At 43.3% G+C, this 21,142-nt stretch overlaps 1 pseudogene; it reads right to left on the reverse strand.

Moving 5' to 3' along the window:
- Positions 1–10,899: 10,899 nt before the first annotated feature.
- LOC111858774 (beta-1,4-galactosyltransferase galt-1-like) lies at positions 10,900–20,480 on the reverse strand (annotated as a pseudogene).
- Between the last annotated feature and the right edge of the window lie 662 nt (positions 20,481–21,142).

The following is a 21,142-nucleotide window of genomic DNA, read 5'->3' on the forward strand; positions in this document are numbered from 1 at the left end:
ACCAGTGAGGCTGCCTTACAGGTAAGACATTCTCTTAAAAAGGACAGTTATACTTTGCAGGAAAAACCCGCTGACTGACAGGTCCTAAAGCCCTACCCACTCCACACAGTTACAGTCAGCTCAAGAATTTTTGGCTCACTTTATAGTCACATTAGCTCATTTTTATAATATAAACAATGCACAAAATGATTTCAGTGTTTGGAGAAGCTATATACTTTTTGTACAATAATTTTTTATCAATCAGAATGTTTTTGAGAAGTACAATTATTTGTTCAAAATATAGGGTTCAGAAGTCAGGTCAAGTCAAACTTTATTGTCATTTACACTGAATTTATTTACATTTCACTCGTTTATCTGACCCTTTAATCCAAAGGGGCACGGTCATGCTCTGTCTAACCGATCCTTCTATTTCCTTCATTGTGCTCCCTTATTAGTCCTTTTTATAAGTGCTTCCCAGTACTGTGCTCCCCAGTCCAAACATTAATGTTTCCATTCCTGTGAGCCCTTGCGTGTCTTTCCAGTTTGCAATCACCCGTGATCCTGTTTGTTTCTAATCCTTGTTTTGTTTTTGCTTTAAATAAACCCATTTGTTTCGCCCAGACTCCTGCTCCCGCATCCTTCATCTTGCCATTCACAACATGCACTCTCTGGCATTTCAAAAGATGCAGGTATACAATAAAACAAAACAGAATTTGTCTAAAACTTACTGTACCCCTAATAAACATTCATTCATTCTTCTACACCACCTACGCATGGTCACAGGAGTCTGGAGCCTGTATCGGAAACAATGTGTGCTACTGTAGGCAGGGAATAACGCAGGATGGGGTGCCAACCCATTGCAGGGCTCACACAACATTTATATAAATTATATGCAGTTCATGGGTGTTTCTCAATATGCATACTTGACCGTACTTGTGTTCTTGTGTACCTGTTTTACGTCATTTTACATTGCCAAAGGCTACATAGAATATTCAAGAATAGAACTATGGAGGACGGTAAAAATCCCTGGGTGTTGTTCTTGCCCCTCCCCAAATGTCAAGGATACACCGGCTGAATCCTTGCCAAATGAGAACAATCCCATGATTCATTACACCCCAAGGCAATTTAGCAACACCTCTCTTGCCAAGACCACAAGTGCGATCTTTGCATTCTTGGTATTGAGAAACTGGTGAGGTATGGCATTTGCTCCGTAGCTGACAGGAAGGCACTACAATGAGCGATGAAAACTGCCCAGCATGTCACCAGCATCCCGCTTAGGTCCTGCACCGGCATCCCGCTTAGGTCCTGCACCGGCAGGAGCCTTAGATCCCACACCGGCAGGAGCCTTAATGATCCCCGTGGGGAAATTCTTTTTTACGGCTCCCTCAACTTGCTCTTTGTAGAGTAAGCTGTCCGCTAAGGGCAGCCACCTGTAGCGGCACCCAGGGAGCTGGGGGTTGAGGGTCTTGCTCAAGGACCCGCAGATGTGCTGAGGCTGGGCTTGAACCGGTGACCTTGTGATTACAGGCACACGGCTTAGCCCACTGAGCCACACGCTGCCCCGATGATTAGATCCCGCACCGGCATCCGGCTTAGGTCCCGCACCGGCAGGAGCCTTAGGTCCCGCCCCGGCATCCCGCTTAGGTCCCGCACCGGCAGGAGCCTTCGGTCCCGCACCGGCAGGCTCGGGAACACTTAATTGCATGACACTATCACCATTCTAAACTCTCAACAATTACCATTCAGTAACTGACCTTTCTAAAAATCTATAACCTTTGGCTGCACTTTATATATATTTCACCTGTTTACATATATCTATTTATACATTAAATATTGTGTATATCATGTATCTCACATATCTATACAAACTGATTAGTATTCTATGTACTACTACTCTTATAAATACTAGCTGCAAATTCAAATTCCGTAAAGAAAAAAAAAACATATATACACACACAATTCTCATTTCTATGCTGCCTTATTGTACCTTACAAGTGGACTTTAATGTAACATTTGCACCCACTGCCTATTGCACTTAATGTACCATTTGCACCCACTGCCTATTGCACTTAATGTACCATTTGCACCCACTGCCTATTGCACTTAATGTACCATTTGCACCCACTGCCTATTGCTCCTTACTCTACTATTTGCACTTTCTGGTTTGATGCTAAACTGCATTTCATTGTACCTGTATAATGACAAAGTTGAATCTAATATAATATATATTTTTTTGGTCTAGGCCTCAAGGGACGGTGTTGCTGCCTTTCGACATTTCCTGTGTCCCCTGAGTATAAGTTCAAGTTTGCATGGGCCAATCAGCAGTTGCGCAGCTACACCCAGCCAGACCACATGAACATTACTGTGAATGCACCTGCCTCCAGGCCCCCGGAACAGTAACTTATCATTAGTGCCAGTAAGGACTTTGGCATAGAAAAGGGCTTTCATCCTGCTCTTTGCTGAACTCGCCTTGCTGTGCTTCTAATTTGACTTCTGCCATTTGCACACCTTGAATTTAGCACCGTATTGGGCCAAATAATAAAAAAAAAAAGACCTCCCCCCCCCCCCCAAACACACACTTATTTCAACAACTGTTTTTGGAAAACCAGATTTCATAAAGAAAAAAACACTTTATTTTATAAGAACATATAAGAAGTTAACCATGTCGATGTTAAAAAGAAGCCACAGACAATCGCATTGCAATCGGTGTATTAAACAGCAAACATACCAATCAACATGTATTATTTAGGGATGGGCGGGGGGTAGATAATCAATATACAACCCTAGAGGGCGCTGAATGTTTTTCATGCAGCAGAAAAACGTGTTTTTCATTATGTCATTATACACATACTACGCCAGATAGCGTAAATTATCCATCTCCTGGATAAGGAAGCTGCATACTTCAAATGTAGTCGACAGGATAGACGTCGTTTTAGCAATGCGATAGTGGTGTAGATTTGAGTAGGAACGAGTAAGTAAGTAACAAATACCAGGTTATAACGAATCGTTATATTTATAATAGAAATTACAACATTCAGATTTTTCTTTTTTTGTATAATCTTTATTCAGTAGGCCATATTTTTATATAGGCTCTCAATTTTGAGAAAGCAATCGTGATTGCAGTTCTTACAACCAGCAATAGCATCATGCGTCAAATTACCCACACTAACGTGACGCTGCTAAGCGCTGTAGGCTTACGGACTATGGTACAGTATAGGTAGCAGCATTCATTATTGTATGCATAACCGTAGTAACGAGTATTGGGTAACGAATATTAAGTAACGAATACTGGACTGCCAAGTACTCGGTAGTAACGATTACTCAAAAGTAACGGAAAACCACATCACTACAATGTGACGTCGTATGAGCAGTGATCCCACCCACTGCTCGTGATTGGCTGACATAATGTTACGCCGCAGGGTTGGTCGGCAGGACTACAGGTTACCGGCATGTTTTTTTTTTTTTTTTTTTTATCGCACCGCGCGTATCTTTAAGTAGTGTAAATGAATATGTGAATTTGTGTATTTTGTTTAAGTGTAAATATTGTGTGATGTTTCCCGTGGTATTCATGTGTTGCGTTAACGCGTAGCCGTGAGTGTTCTGTAAATTGTTGGCTTCCACGTCTGTGCCGCTACTAGTACTACACCGATAGTGGCTGTTTAGAGATAGTAAAAAGTCGTTATTTCGGGATACTACGTCATTATGACATTTTTTTTCTTACATTATAATGACTTATGGGATCTTGTTTTTTTCTTCTTCACATTGGCGGAAACGGGCTTCCATAGGGATCACTGCTCATGCAACGTTGTATTGCTAAAACAGCGACGATTCGATCAATTACATTTGAAGTACAGTATGCAGCTATTTTAAGCCAGTGCTAAATGCAGATGCATTTCCTCATTGCTGAGCTATGAAAGGCACGTAGTAGGCGCACCCCTGTGGGGAAGTAGTACCTTCCTATGACCACAAAGTGGAGCGCTTGCATTCTTTCTACAGATCCGTGTAATTACGTTTAACTTGAATTTAAAATAACAACACAGATAGCTCCTGGAATCATACTTCATTTCACCACAGGTCACTTACTTAACTTAATTTGTTGAATAATTTTATGAGGTATTGATAAGCTAATCATGGTATGTCAGTGGTCGGATCAACAAGTAGTGGGTATATTGTATGGTCACAACAAATGCTGGGGTAAATTTCAGAGAGGTATTGAAATGGCTAAGCTAACACACTCTGACCAATTCCCATGCCCTGAGCTGCATCATTGGACTTGGTACACCAATACGGATGGTGTGGTGAAGGAGATTGATCACATCCTTGTGGGCAGATGCTGAAGGCTCCTACTGAACTGCAGGGTCTACAAAAGTGCCTGTGAATTCTGACCACAGACTTGTTGTTGCTACTCTGAAGTTTCATCTTAGGTCCAATAGGTTACACCTACTAGGAGGATGAGGCTGGATCTGGCCAGACTCCAAGATCAGGCTGTTTATAATAAGATTGCAGGCAGTTTGTGTAAGGAACTTGCAGACTTGGGTACGAGTGCTCATCCTAATGTGATGTGGGAGACCTTCCATGACAGATTTCTGAAGATTACTGAAGGTTTGTGGGTGTTTCTAGAAGGAGGTATTTCATCTAGCAGGGCACCCTGGATATTATTGAGAGGAGTCACAGCACACGGCTTGATGGCAACTCCGGTCTGTACCGGGAACTGAGAAGGACAGCTGCAAGGGCTCAGAGGGCAGATAAGGGGGCGTTTGTTAGAGTAATCTGTCAGCAGGTGACACACCATCTGTGGTCTAGTGACCGACATCGTGCGTTCAGAGGAACTGAAGCATTACACACATCCATATATGTTTCTCAGAGAGCCGCAGTCAGGGTGGGTGATGGAGCGGCTCTTACAGATGACACTGCAGTTGTGACCTGCCGGACTGGCTACTTTGAGCAGTTGTTTAAAGCTAATCCTCTGACAAGGATGTTGGACATCTCTGGGTTCTCATTTGGGAGACGGGCATCACCCCAACTGAATGGAAAATGATTCTTGTTGTCCCTATCTGGAAAGGGAAGGGTCACTGCCTGGATTGCAGCAACTACAGGGGGATCTACTATGTTTGTCTACTGATGTGTCAATGCATGTTCTGACCACCCATGTTCTCCGCCTGAAGTCGTAAATCATGTAACAGTGGCTGACAATGTGACTGTGAAGCGATGACAAATGACATTTTGCTGTGCAGAAATTACACGATGGTGTAATTTCTGAGCTCAGGCCCACAATTTACAGCTTGAGAAGTATTTCCAGAAACAATGAATCAAGCAGCAGGCAGCTGGAGGGGGATTAGGATTGAGCAAACGCGTTAACCCTGTTTATTTTAACAGGTTTGACTCCGGTATTACCTGCCCAATCTCCCATTGTACTCTGTGACAGGCCCCTGCCACCCCTCACTACTCCGTCACTTCAGTCCCCTGACCCCCGCTACAGTACACAGATTCCCAATGTATTAAGACAAACTCACAGGTGGCCCTGCAACTGGCCACGTCGCTCACGTAGCATAGAATTAAAGAAATATATTGAATGTCCCCCTGTCATTGTGATGATTTGGGAGGTTGTAATTGTCTGACTTCACTACTCACGATTTGGTGGAGTACCTCCAACTCTACCTAGCAGATATACATATGAGGCGATTGAGGTATTGATTGCTTCTGATTGTGTATGGACTGATCATCCTGAGATTCAGATACGTCGTCCACTATTCACCCATAATATTATTGTGCCAAGGTCGAAACTGCATAAACGTGTTTTTCACTGATCACTTATATAACTTGTTTCTCACAAAAAACTTCTCATGAGAGGAGTCAAGATGCTAATTTTCTCCTTCTACACTTGTTATTTTTACAGGATGCTAACTGTCCAAGGATGCTTACTTTGTTTTTAGTTTTCCTGGGAAGAAAGGGGGGTCCAGCATATGTTTTATATATCATCGATTAATGTGTAGGATGCTTATCTCGTTCTCAGAAGATGCAAGGTTACTTTGTATTACTTTTAATAAAGTGTTTCCGTTGGGACCTAAGCGTGCCTGTTTGTTCCTTCGAAAGCCCTACAGTATATCCCTCTCACATCATTTTAATACACTCTATGACTATCATGCCCCTTACTCACCCCCATCTTGCATTCTGGCCCCTTTCCCCACTAGATGACCTATTCTTTTGACCCCCCTGCACCCTCACCTCCCTCCGCTCTCCCTTCCTGCCTTGTCATCTCAACTGATCAGATGAGAAGAGAGCTGAGGAAGACCAAGGTGAGGGAGGCGGCTGGACCAGATGGCATCAGCTCCAGAGTCATCAAGGCCTGTGCAAACCAGCTGTGTGGGGTGATTCAACAGAACTTCAACCTCAGCTTGAGCCTTCAGAGAGTCTTGGTCCTGTGGAAGATCTCCTGTCTTATGCCAGTACCAAAGACCGTGCACCAAAGGTGCTGAATGACTACAGACCGGTGACACTGACATCACAGCTAATGACGACTCTGGAAAGGCTTATCCTGGCCCATTTCAGACCCTTGCTGAATTCTTCTATGGACCCTCTACAGTTTGCCTATCAGCTGCATATTGGTGTGGAAGACGCAGTCATTTCCATGCACAGATCCATGTCCCATCTGGAACATCTAGGAAGCATTGTGAGAATCATGTTCTTTGATTTCTCCAGTGCTGTCAACACTATCCGACCATCACTGCTGAGGAAGAAAATAGAGAGGATGGGGGTGAATCAGCAGCTTGTATCCTGTTGGACTATCAACTACCTGGACTGGACTGTGCGTCTAATACAGTGTTGAGCAGTACAGGTGCTCCACAAGGAACCGTTCTGGCTCCATTTCTGTTAACCTTATATACTGCAGACTTTGCATACAACATGAACAGTTGCCAGACCCCAAAATTATCAGATGACACAGTGATCATTGGCTGTATCACTGATGGTGAGGAGTGTGAATACAGGGGCCTCATCGATGACTTCCCAGAGTGGTGCCAGTGAAAATGCCTCCAGTTCAATGCTAAGAAGACCAAGAAGCTGGTGGTGGACTTCTGGAGATCAAAGCTGCCATCAGTCAGTCCAGCACGCTATTAGATGTGCCCTACTTTAAAATAAAAATCTGTGTTTTATTGTGTTGTCTCACTTTTTGAAAAAAGTGTTTTACAGCGTGCACCTTAATGATGGGTATTTAACTGTATATTATAGCTCCTTAAAATCCGTCCAACGGAAGCTGAAACTAGCCCAATATTTGAAATCCCAGTAAACTGTATCTCAAAGAAATAAACCAGTACTTTGCATGATGATAACATTCAAACGTTCAATTCAAATTTTAAAACCACAGTGAAACACAATGACGCCACACAGACGGACGCACTTTATTTTCCCAGGGTTGCCAGCTTTAGTCAGCTGGCTGAAGTGAGATTTTCAATTCGAGATAAGTCTGCACATGCATTTACAACGATGTAGCAGTTTTATTATCTTGTAAATAGTATGTAGGGTTTTCTAACCAACCCAACGGTTCTGATGTACAGTAGCTAATTTTAGGTTTATAATGGAATAATACAGTTTTGCCGTAAGATTGCTTGCGTGAGTCTGAAAGCGTGAGTGTCACGCCTGACGCGTGAGAGCTGGCAACCCTGCTTTCCGTGTGCCTAGCGATTCAGTATTACTCAGCATTAGGAGCCGCTTGCATCCATAATAATTAATTAATTAATTTTCCCATTACAGTCCGCTGCCGCTGGACATTATGAAAGCAGCTCAAAAACCCGCAACCTCCTTATATTTACCCGTCACTGTATTTTAAAAATAGCCCAAATTGGCAGGAAAACCGCAGACCTGGCAACTCTGGCACACACACACACAAACACACACACACACACTTTATAGAGTAAACCAATAAAATTGTGAAAAGAAATTATGTTTTTGTTTTGTTTGATTTGACAGATCTGTTGGTACCCCTAAAGAGACTATTTATCCTTGTATTATAGTCATGTTTCAATCTAAGTGTTTAAACTTAATTAGTATCACAGGTGCCTTCAAGCTTTTCATCAGCCATTCAGCCTATTTAAAGGGAAAGAACATGCTACTGTGTTGTTTGGTATCATTGTGTGCGCCACACTGAACTTGGACCAGAGAAAGCAAAGGAGAGAGCTATCTGAGGAGCTCAGAAAGAAGATTATAGCCAACCATGTTAAATGTAAAGGCTATAAGACCATCTCCAAGCAGCTTCATGTTCCAGTGACCACAGTTGCCAATATTATTAAAAAGTTTTCAAGTATTCAAGGTTCATGGGACTGTAGCCGACCTCTCAGGACGTGGATGCAAAAGGAAATGCAACCTCAGGTTGATTAGAAGGATAGTGCACATGGTAGAAAAAGAGCCAAGGAAACTCTCCAAAACCATTTAAGCTGAGCTCCAAGGTCAAGGTACGTCACTTTCTGATCGCACCATCCGGCGCATTTTTAATAATAATGGGCTCCATGAAAGAAGACCTAGGAGGGCTCCACTATTGATAGAAAAACATAGAAAAACCAGAGTGGAATTCGCAAAAAAATGCATGTTGACAAGCCCCAAAGTTTCTGGTAGAATGTCCTGTGGATTGATGAGACAAAACTGGAGCTTTTTGTTCAGTCACATGAGCTATTTGTTTACAAAAGGAAAAATGAAGCTTTAAAAGAAAAGAACACCATACCTATTGTGAAACATGGAGGAGGCTCACAATTGGCCCGGTGGATGGAACGGCTGCACGTAGAGCAGGTAAGCTGCACGCTAATGCAGAGGCGATGTCTCTGTTGGGATGAGTCGGAAGTTCGAAAAGGGATGTTGGTGCAGAAAGTAGCAGGACCACAGGGGGCTGAAGGGAGCTGACCAGCACAGACAGTGGTATGGTAGCTCGTGTACAGCGTTGGCTGTGGGCACTTGGATGGTGCAGTAGGTCCAAGCTAAATTTTGGGACTGTTTCTTCAGGCTGGGGTGGCTGGGGGACGTTAGGCGTTGGTGTATGGAGTGTGCGTCGCTGAAGGAGGTGGGGGGGCGGCTGGGGGACGTTAGGCGTTGGTGTATGGAGTGTGCGTCGCTGAAGGAGGTGGGGGGGCGGCTGGGGGACGTTAGGCGTTGGTGTATGGAGTGTGCGTCGCTGAAGGAGGTGGGGGGGCGGCTGGGGGACGTTAGGCGTTGGTGTATGGAGTGTGCGTCGCTGAAGGAGGTGGGGGGGCGGCTGGGGGACGTTAGGCGTTGGTGTATGGAGTGTGCGTCGCTGAAGGAGGTGGGGGGGCGGCTGGGGGACGTTAGGCGTTGGTGTATGGAGTGTGCGTCGCTGAAGGAGGTGGGGGGGCGGCTGGGGGACGTTAGGCGTTGGTGTATGGAGTGTGCGTCGCTGAAGGAGGTGGGGGGGCGGCTGGGGGACGTTAGGCGTTGGTGTATGGAGTGTGCGTCGCTGAAGGAGGTGGGGGGGGCGGCTGGGGGACGTTAGGCGTTGGTGTATGGAGTGTGCGTCGCTGAAGGAGGTGGGGGGGCGGCTGGGGGACGTTAGGCGTTGGTGTATGGAGTGTGCGTCGCTGAAGGAGGTGGGGGGGCGGCTGGGGGACGTTAGGCGTTGGTGTATGGAGTGTGCGTCGCTGAAGGAGGTGGGGGGGCGGCTGGGGGACGTTAGGCGTTGGTGTATGGAGTGTGCGTCGCTGAAGGAGGTGGGGGGGCGGCTGGGGGACGTTAGGCGTTGGTGTATGGAGTGTGCGTCGCTGAAGGAGGTGGGGGGGGCGGCTGGGGGACGTTAGGCGTTGGTGTATGGAGTGTGCGTCGCTGAAGGAGGTGGGAGGGGCCCCACAGGAGCTGTTGGTGGCCATATTAGATAGTAGCCCTATTTTTTTCTAAGTGGACAGATGGCTATTTCTTGGCAAATCAGGAAGCGATTATGGTAGCGTGAGTCCTAGTAGAAGAGTGGGTGTGTTGGTCTGCTGCGCACTCTACACTGATCAAGGCAGGAATATCTAGTCTCAGGTTTTTCAAGACCTGTGTCAGCTGTTTGACATTCATAAGACACAAACATCCCCTTATTAACCCCAGTCTGACAGATTGGTGGAACAATTCAGTCACACCCTGCTGGCGATGCTTTCATTGTTTGTGGACCAGAATCAGTTAAATTGGGATGCGCTGTTGCCATATGCGATGAGGCATACCGGAGTAGCGTGCACGCAAGTACACGGTATTCTCCGTAGAAAGTGTTGATTGCAGATGAAATGGTGCTCCCTATTGATATTGTTAAATCTTGACCACAGGGATAAGTTTAGATCTGTGTCAGAATATGTGGCAGGTGTGTCCCAAACATGTCTCTGTCCCACTTCAGTTGACCGAACCTGTGTGCTTGTGACCCATTTCCACCATTCTTCATACATTCCCAGGGTAAAATTCCTGGGATGGCGTAGTCGGCTATTCATTGTGCTCAGGGTCTTTGGAATGCTCAGCCACACTGGCATGGCAAAGGTGGCGTTCACTCTATGAGCCACAGCAGAAAAAGCCACTAGACAAGAGGGGGAGTCCTAGCACTGTCAAGGTCACAATGAAGAAAACAATGGCGGACAGACAAGACATTCAACACTTTTGTATAAATTCAGAAGGCATATGCTCAACATGATAAATCAACAGTACTCTTACAGCAGGGAGCTGAGAAAAACCTGTGAAATGAACCCCATCATGGGGTTTCCTCCAGGTACTCCAGTCTGCACCCCCCCCCCCCACCAAAACATGCTGATGGGTTGGTGCCCCATCCTGGGTTGGTCCCTGTCTTACACCCATAGGCTCCAAGCCTCCCTGGACAGGATAAGTGGTTTCAGAAAATGGATGAATGGGCAGTATTTGTCATTAAGAGTAACTTTAATCAGAATTAAATGCTCTTTTAATCAATTTATTGAATGCTGCATATTTGAACTACTGCTGTTTTTATCCACATTTTGAATTATCAGTCTTTGTTTAGCTTAATACAAGTATATACAGTATATGTATATATATATGTATGTATGTATGTATGTATGTATGTATGTATATGTGTATATATGTGTGTGTATATATATGTGTATGTGTATATGTATATGTGTGTGTGTGTGTGTGTGTGTGTGTGTGTGTGTGTGCGTGTGTATGTATATATGTCACGATGGGGATCAGGCGAGCCGGAAAGCAGGCGACTGGAGCCATAAATACGGACAAACGGGGTTTATTCACGGAGGGAAGGCTGACAGGAACAAACAATACAATGACGGATCTGGGTAGACTGACTGAGACAAGGACTAAATACAAAAGACAAGCTACTGGTAACGAGCCACAGGTGAGAACAATCAGGGAATCACACGAGGTAACGAGGTGGGCGTGGCACACATCGGGATCGAACAGAGCGGATCGTGACAAAATATATATATATATATATATATATGTGTGTGTGTGTGTGTGTGTGTGTGTGTGTGTGTGTGTATACCACTCAATATTTTTAAACAAATCTACATTTTTATTCACAGTAACATACACAGTAAGTCAAACAGAACATTACGAACATGTGGCTGTCAAGGAGTCAGCTACTCATAAGTGCGACTAGGCTGAGCTTGCAACGAATAAGGTAAAACTGTAAGCAGTACTGGAGCAAGAGCTACAGAACATCTACAGTACCAAACAAAGCAAGAACCAATGTATTCAAATCAGCAGGTAGTGCAGCATTATGAGCATTAATACTGTGCGGTGCCAGCCGGCGGAGGCCGGGCTACCCACTTGAGCCTGGTTTCTTTCAGGGTCTCTTCCTGTCTCTGAGGGATGTTTTCCTCATCGTTGTAGCCTCAGGCTTACTCTCTGTGGACCTAGGCCTCTGTGCAATGTTACACTCAATTTCAGAGTAATAGCTGAGTGAACAAATGAATGAGCGTTGTTGAAAGTGCTATATATTAGCAACAAAAAAGTTCAATTAAATTCCTGATTTATTCAGCACACTGTCAATATTTTGCACAAGATCCTTCTGATACTCCCACAGCTTTGTGTCCACAATGAGTTGCTCTTTGGTGAGACTCCCCTGTAGAGGAACTCTGACATGTATAATTCTGCACACATTAGGTGGAACTCTCAATGTGTCTCCATAATTCTTCAACACTGAATGCACTGATGTCTGCACCACTTGCCTTGGGTTTATGATCATCTTGGTGGGGTTGAAAACATTTTTCCTGTCAGGTTCCCGGTAAATGTGTATCAAGATGTTTATTCCTGGAACATTTTTCCACTGTGTTAAGTTGAATCTGCCCATATCATCAAAGATGGTTTTGGGGAAGATATGATTCTCGATAAGAAAGACTCCTACTGTGGGGTTTTGCCTTTGCAGGTCCTCCAGGAGAAGCTCCAGTGTAGCATGTTGATAAGGCATAATTATTTCATCAATGTCATTCAGCAGAAGATACTTGGATCTGTACATGTTTCTGTAGATAGTCGTTCAGAGTAGTTAACTGCCCATAGTAATGGAGGTCACCTTTATGCTCTTCAAAGTTCCAGCCTTTGGAGGGATTGAGGAACTGATCTATTGGCCATGGGAGGATTTCAAGTGTACCCTCTTCCCTGTAGAACTGCAGAACCTTGTCAAGGTCTGGACCACAGCTGGTGTTATAGATGACCACCTTCTGTATGCCAAGGAGTTTGTACACTTCTATGGTCTGCACAAACTGCAGTACATTGTTATAAGTTCCAAAGAGGTTGGAGATGCAGACAGTGAAGTTGTATTTGAAGTTGTGCTCGTTTCTCTCTCTGTTTCGTATGGGTAGGAAGATCATATCTGGAATGTCTGTGGTGTATGGAGAATTACTGATGGTGACATTTGCAGCATCACACTTTGGTTCAGTTTTACACAGCAGGTCTGTGGTGTGGTAAGGGAACCCAAAATGATCACGGTGTATGTCAACATCTGCTGCTGTAACCAAATATCCATGTTGAGCACAACCAATTATACAATACAGTCTTCTGACATCATCCCTCCTAAATATGCTAATGATACGAATGGTTCCATCAATCCTGTGATCTTTGTAGGCAGAGACCAGGAAATGCTTTGTGTCCTTAATCGGCGTTATATTTTGCTCAGTCAAGTTCTTTGCATGCTGATTACTCAGATTAACTGGTAGATGTAAAATATTTCCCCATAAATGTGGATATGTAGTCAGATTCCGTCCTAAGGGAATTTTATAGACTAGCCACATAATTCCAAGAAGTACTAATGACAAAAAAAAACTTTTTCTTGAAGTTTTCTCCATGAAGTTGCAACTTCTGATTTGGAAACCTGGGGAGAGATGACAAAAAATACTGATTGCTGGCCAATTTTATGTTTGGCAGTTTCAAAACACAGAAGCTACATCGATTAATATGGTTAACTAAAAACACCAAGATCATCGTTCTTCATGATGCTAACAATCTGAGCCCTTCCATGTATCCTGTGATCTTTGTAGGCAGAATTCAGAAAAGGTTTCGTTTTCGTAATTGGTGTTATATTTTATTTTGCTAAGCCAATACACACACACACACACACACACACACAGGTTTGTACTTATACCTTTGTGAGGACTCTCCATTAATTTCTATGGGGAAAAATCTAATCCCAACACGACGACCTTAACCCCTACCCAGCCCTAACCTGAACCATAAGTAACCAAACAAAATATGAGACTTCTGACATTTTTAGTTTTTTGATTGTATTCACAAATCTTTGTAGGGACCTGTTTTTCAGGTCCCCACAATGCAATTCAATGAAAAAATGAATGCATTTTACAAATGAATGCAATCAAAAAATATGTCCGTATAATGTCAAAACAGGTTTTTATTACTTTGTGGAGAACATTTGGTCCCCACAATGTAATACAAACATAATCCACACACACACACACAGTGTGTGTGTGTGTGTGTGTGTGTGTGTGTGTGTGTGTGTGTGTGTGTGTGTGTGTGTGTGTGTGTGTGTGTGTGTGTGTGTGTATATATACGTATGATTAGGCATGATTAGGGGGCAGCATCTGGCCCTTCGCGGACAGCTTACTCTGCAAAGAGCAAGTTCAGGGATGCGTAAAAGACAATTTCCCCACGGGGATTAATAAAGTGATGATTATTGGTATTGTTATTTTATTACATCGAAGGACCAGTTGTACTATATGATAAAACGTATATAAATTAAATTACATTAAAAATCATTAGTGGACTACCTAGCACATACCTGTGTCCATAATGAGCGTCATGCACCAGGTGTGGTATTCCAATCCCCAAACAGTAAATCTCAGCGTCTGTGAGCTAAAAGGCATGCAGCTGGTGATTGGCTGTCTAACATGTTATACAAACACTTCATGCCCAGACACGGACATGTGAACTGGCTCCCCTCTGTGTTGATGTTCTTGTTTGTTGCCTATTGTAAACAATGTCTAAGAAATCAGAAGTGTGGCTCAAAGGGCATCCAGACTGAAACCATTTAGTCGCGTTTTGTCACCATTTTTGGAGACAGTGCGAGTAAATACTGTAACTCCGCGCACCAGGGCGAATTGCAGATATGCCCCTCATTTCAGCCCAAATATGCCCCCCATCTTATTTCACGTGAAACACCAGGAGAGAGCAAGTGTGCATGTGTATCATCATCATTGGAACTTGGTCTGATGTCATGTCCTCGGAGGTACTACTGTGGAGGCGTTTACACTGATTGCTTGACCACAAGCACTGGTGCAAACATGGAAGTTAGGCGGAAGAACAGAAAAGGAGACGGAGCAGATGGAATTATTTTTGTACCTCAATAAGATTGAATACGTTTTTGGTTGCGTTTCCTTTTATATTGCTGATGCTGGTGGTGAAATGTGCCAGCACACATTTACAGGATGACGTTACATTGTCTTTTTATTCTGTGGCAATATAGTTTTGTCTAATATTGCCGGTGTCAGCAGTGGAACAACTTGCCAGCTTGTTTTTATTCTGTGAAAAAGGAAAGATCGATCTGCTGGCCAGATTTATTTATGAATTATAAACATGTTGCAGGTCATATAAGTAAAATATAAATAAAAGACCTTATGATCACAACCGATCCCCTAGTAACTAACCAAAAAAAAACTTGTTTAAATAAAAGATTTGTGCTATAATGTTTAATGTATTTTTGTTGTTGTTGAAATTGATTTAAAAACATATTAGTATTAAAAAAGTATTGTTTGGGAACTGGTTTCGAAATCAAGGTATAGTTCTGGTACTGGTATCGAAACGATGCCCAGCCCTAGATTTGCACTGCTACTTTGAAGCAGTAACCCCTTCACATTTGTGGTTTCGTTTATTCAGGAGTTAGCCGTGAGTGTATGTAAACGGGCTACTTTTATAGCTTGCCAAACTCATAAGCTAACAACAACCTTGAAAATGATTCGGTTCACTGTCAAGGTACTGTACTGACGTGCAGATAATTTGGTTGGCCGACAGTGCATGTGACCCATGATAGTTTGGACCTGCATGTGTGCACCACGTGTGTGAACGAAGTTGGAAAGAGGTAGAGATAAGTAGCATGTAACATACTTCCGTGTACCTTTACAGTTTAATAAAATAATAGTTCTGAATATGGGAACCTTCCTCTCTATACTTTATTGTCATGGTGTCGGAAGTATATGGATAGAGATAAACATGCCTAAGTTTAACCTGCCACACAGTTTTAACTTGGCACACTGGGCCATATGGTTCCAAAAGTCATAGAAAAACCCTGTAAGAGCTGAGCAAGAATTGCAAATTCAGTGCTAGCAGAAATGAGCACATTACAGACAGATTCATTGTCAGCATGAGGGACAAGGGACTGTCCTGAAAATTACAGTTGTTAATGGACCTTACCTTGGAGACTGAGGATGTCCTGCAGCAGATTAGCCAGCAGGGGGCGCAGGAAATGGGCAATGTGCAGGAACTAGTTCACAGGGACCCATCGAGGGCGGGCAAGTGACGCTGAAGGGACAGCAGACACTGTGGTGAGAGGGCGAAAAATAACTCGGGTAACAAGAACAACATAGAGAAGTGTGGATGGTGCGATAAAACCGGACATGTTCACGCACTTAGCGCAAGTATCCAAGAGTGTACTAGCCGTGTCCCATGTCCATGATAAATGCACAGCTATTTTCGCTACTTACATTATTTACACTACTGGCAGCACTAGTCCAGCATGTTGTTGCGGTGCCCAATGGGTACCTCCAGCCAGGGCTGGATTAAGGAAATTGCATACTATTTTTGGCACCATAGCATACAAAACAATGTGAATCATCTGTAACTTTAATGTTACTTATTTCTAGCATTAGTGTTTAACATAATTACATGTGCTTTGATAAATTAAATCCTATTGGCAGTAAACACAAAGATAAGCTACATGTTAGTTTGCTTTGCAGCCCCCAGACGAGTATACTGAATGACCTTGTCCTCGCCTATTCCATCCATGTCAGAGTCGCTAGCATTACGGCTTGGTAGCCAGAACTGTTGCTCTCGCCACCCACAGTGTGAACTGCTAAGTACTAAGTACCACTCCAAGATGCTGACAATGAAAGCGGCAATAAGTGGAACAGCGAGACGATGCACCTAGGCTTTCATATCTATGCCCAGGACTACATTAAAAGAGAAACTTCATATGGAATCGTCTCTTTGGCCACTACTGCAATACCTTGGTGTCATGCCTTGCTCATCCGATCTCCCCGTGTGCCCTGGCTACCTTGTGTGGAATCCCCATGTTACCAGCTGTTTCACATTGTTGTTAATTAGTCTGATGTATTTAAGTCCACGTTCGAGTATGTTTCCCCAGTCTGGTTATTGATGTTGTGTTGTCATTTGGTCCTGCTTTGTCTGCCTGTTTGATTAAACCCCAAGTTCACCTGATTCCGTGAGTCTCGCTCCTGTTTCCTCGATCCATGTTCCCCACAATCCATAACACCTGGTCTGCCAAGTGCCACAATATACATTTTAAATAATCTATAAATAAGTGCAACAGGGTGGTTTTAACAGGCTCACATCTTTTCCCTCTCATCAGTAAAATAAACAGAATGTACGATTGCTTTTCATACTATCAATGTTATAAGTAGTAGTGATGCAGAAAAATGATTTTTTTTACTGAAACCGAATTCTATTTTTTTTTTCAGCTGTAAACCACCTATCCATCCATTTTTTGCCATTTATCTGGAGTCGGATTCGCTGGGGAAGCAGTCTAAGCAGGGAACTCATTTCTGTTGCTTGCATCTGTGAACTCATTCTTTTGGTAATTACCCAAAGCTCATGACCATAGGTAAGGGTAGAAACATAGATTAACTGGTAAATCTAAAGCGTTACCTTCTGGCTCAGCTCCTTCTTTACCATGACTGAACAGTACAGCGCTTGCATTATTTCAGATGCTGCACTGATCCATTTATCGCTCTCCTGCAAGGATTCAGGAAATATTCGTTCCACTGCCTGACGTTATCCCCATTTGAGGTTAATAGTTCTCCTTCTTTGCTGTAAACAGCATGGGTGAATCCCTGCTTCCTATTCCTGAGTCGCCTGACAGTTTGCCAGAATCTTTTCGAGGCCGACCGAAAGTCCTTCTCCATGGTTTCAGCAACCGCAAAGCCACTTTCCGCTTGGCCTGCTGGTACCTATCAGCTGCTTCAGGAGTCCCACAAGCTAACCAAGCTCAGAAGGTCTCCTTCAGCCTGACAGCTTCCTTTACCGCTGGTGTCCACCATGGGGTTTGGGGATTACAACAGCGACAACTACTAACAACCTTACGACCACAACTCCGCACTGCTGCCTCAGCAATGGAGTCACGGAACATGGCCCATTCAGACTCAATGTCCCCTGGCTCCCTCTTGACGCAAGAGAAGTACTGCTGGAGGTGCGAGCTTCAGATCTCCCAGACTGGGGTCTCCGCCAGACACTTCCAGCAAACCTTCACTATGCATCTGGGTCTACCAGATCTATCCGGAACCAGGAACCAGGTCACCACCAGGTGGTGATCAACTGACAGCTCAGCTCCTCTCTTCAAAACATACAGGCACAGATCCAAAGATACAATTATAAAATCGATCATTGAACTGCAGCCTACTGTAGGTTGCTCTGGTGCACTTATGAACACCCTCATGTTAGAACATGGTGTTCATTATGGACAAACTGTGCTTAGCACAGAAGTTCAATAACTGATCACCGCTCAGATTCTATTCGGGCAGGCCATTCCTCCCAATCACACCCCTCTAGGTTTCACTGTCATTACCCACGTGAGCATTAAAGTCCCCCAGCAGAACAATGAAGTGCCCAGAAGGGGAGCCGTTCAGCACCCCCTTCAAGGTCTCCAAGAAGGCCGGATACTCCTAACTGGTGTTTGGCACATATGCACAGAAAACAATCAGAGCCCATCCCCCAACTCTAAGTCAAAGGGAGGTGACCCACTCGTTCACTGGGCGGGTGACCTCTCACTCCTTCACTCCCACTTGTTCACTACAACTTGCTGGCACTGATCCAGGGGGCTTCAAGTAGACCCAGCCCTGTCTGTTACCTCTCACCATGGTCAACTCCAGAGTGGAATGGAGTCCAGCCCCTTCCCAGGAGTTTGGTACCAGAGCCCAAACCATGCGTTGAGGTGAGCACAACTTCATCTAGTTGGTATCTCTCTACCTCCCACAGCAGCTCTAGGTCCTATCCCACCAAAGAGTTTACATTCCTTGTACCAAGTGCCAGGTTCCGTAGCTGACAATCGTCCATCGAGGCTCCCACCCTCGAATGCCAGCCAATCTGATGATGTTTAGGTATTTATTTTAGTGTAATTATATGTATAATGTCCTACATTGAATTAAAGACATTGGTGATTTCATGTTTGTCAATGTTTCTGCTTTTTAACAACAATGTAAAAATATCAAATTTTCTATACATTTTATATATGAATGGTATAGCTTGACTGGGGTAATAGAGATTGTTCGCTAGGAATTGTGTGACTTGGTGTTCATGTATGAACTCCATGCAGATGGGGAAATCGCACGAGAGACTGCAACTACCAAGTAGAATACCTTAAATACTTAAATAGGCATAATGCACGTTCTGCTGTATTGACAGAAATTTATTTTGGCGATGTCATACAGGGGTTGTATTAGCTGGTTGATTATTTGGGGGGTATAAGTCCCAACCCCTCGTAATTTGTGCTCATGGATACATCAACTATTCCACTTACAATACACTGTATTTGAAGATTTTTTTACTGTCGGGTTCCTAAAATAATGTTCTTCGAAACTAGTATTTTTTCCCATTAAGACCCATTTAAAATCAATGCATGCTCTGCCATAATGCCATTATGACAGCGACTTAACTTGTCAATGACAAAATAATTGTTAGAAAGCCCAATATATGTGACACAACTATTACACTTACTATATCCTGAGTTTGAAGATATTTTACTAATTAAAAATGCCTTCTGAAATTGGTAGTTTTTCCATAAGGCCACTTAAAATTAATAAATTGTATTACATGGCCACCCGCCTCAATTTTTTGGTGCCGCCTCGATTTTTTTTATATTTTATATTTTTCAAAAAATCCGTTTTTTTCACCTCAAAAACTGTGGGTGAAAAATATTGAATGTCAGCCTCGGATTTTTCAATTTGACGCTTCTCGGACAATGGTTTTTATCGTTTGTCAGATTGTGTGTGGGCCCACGGTATTAAAATCCTGGCAGGGCATCAATATACCGAGTAATATTACCCTTCGCGAGCTGTTTGAGAGCTTTTCTAGTTTTAGTATATCTCTGTTGCCGTTCGTCTTTTCGCTAAAAATATAAAATATAAAATCCCCTACTCATCAATATTTTAGAAGTTTGAGTCATGTAAAACAATTTATTAATTTCAAGTGGCCTAAAGACCAATTTGTCTCACTAGAGTATTACACTATAGAGTGCTGCAGAAAAAAATGCATGTTATTTTAAGGACTATACAAGACAGAAGATGCATAATGTCGATTTAAGGTGGCACGGATCTTGCGAATAAGAAACTGACGAATAAGAATCTTCAGCCTCGTTTTTGTACATTTGGTAAACTTTATTTAGATTCCTTTCATTTCATTTCATTTAATCTATCGAACATAACGTTCTTTTAAAAAAAATAAATATTTTTTACTTTCTCTTTCACTTTAAAAATATGATCCTATTTATTAATACTAAAACAGATAAGTATTATCGAAAGCTCAAGAACCGAGCTTAACATACTACAGAGACGTAAAGAATAATTTTTTGCACGCGTCCTGTATAAGTTCAAAACGGGACACGGCTAAAATGTATACTGCGAATATATACAGTTACATAACTGTCCACATAAATAGCACTACAAAAACAAGAAGAATCGCTCGGCGGTGTTGGGATAGGTAATAAACAGTGATACACACCTTAAGATATTCGAGTACTTGAATTTCAGCAGAATTTTTAAAGATTTAGAATTATTACTAAAACGGGAAGTGCGAAATAAAGACACTTCCTTGAATTTCTTCGGAATGAGGTAACTGGTATAGAAAGTCACTGATCTGGGCTCAGTGTTACCCTGGGCCAGGGGCGTAGGAAGGGGGAGAGGGCCGCATGTAACTATCAATATTTAAGTTGGCTTCACCCCCCCCCCCCCGCCCCCAATTTAAATTATTTTCTTTACCAAAATAAATACTAATTTATTTGGTAATCTCGCACCACAAATACAGCTGCAATTTTTAATTACAACGTCATATATTGCAGGGGGCGGACCTATATTGTTTATCGAGATGGATCATGCATGGGTCTGGCGTACCTTGGTGTGTATGTTGATGCTTCCATGTCTCATTCTCGCCAGTGTGGGGAAGCAATAAAAAAGGCCAATAGGATGTTGGGGTACATCTCCAGGTGTGTGGAGTTTAAGTCAAGGGAGGTAATGCTAAGATTATACAATTCCTTGGTGAGACCTCACCTAGAATATTGTGTACAGGTTTGGTCACCATATCTTAAAAAGGACATAGCGGCCTTAGAAAAGGTGCAGCGTAGGGCCACAAGAATGATTCCTGGTCTTAGAGGAATGTCATACGAGGAAAGGTTATTTGAGCTAAATCTGTTCAGCCTCAAGCAAAGGAGACTGAGGGGGGACATGATCCAGGTCTATAAGATTCTAACAGGTTTGGATGCTGTTCAACC

The sequence above is a fragment of the Paramormyrops kingsleyae genome, chromosome 2 (genome assembly GCF_048594095.1).
Source record: "Paramormyrops kingsleyae isolate MSU_618 chromosome 2, PKINGS_0.4, whole genome shotgun sequence".
NCBI classification, from domain to species: Eukaryota; Metazoa; Chordata; class Actinopteri; order Osteoglossiformes; family Mormyridae; genus Paramormyrops; species Paramormyrops kingsleyae.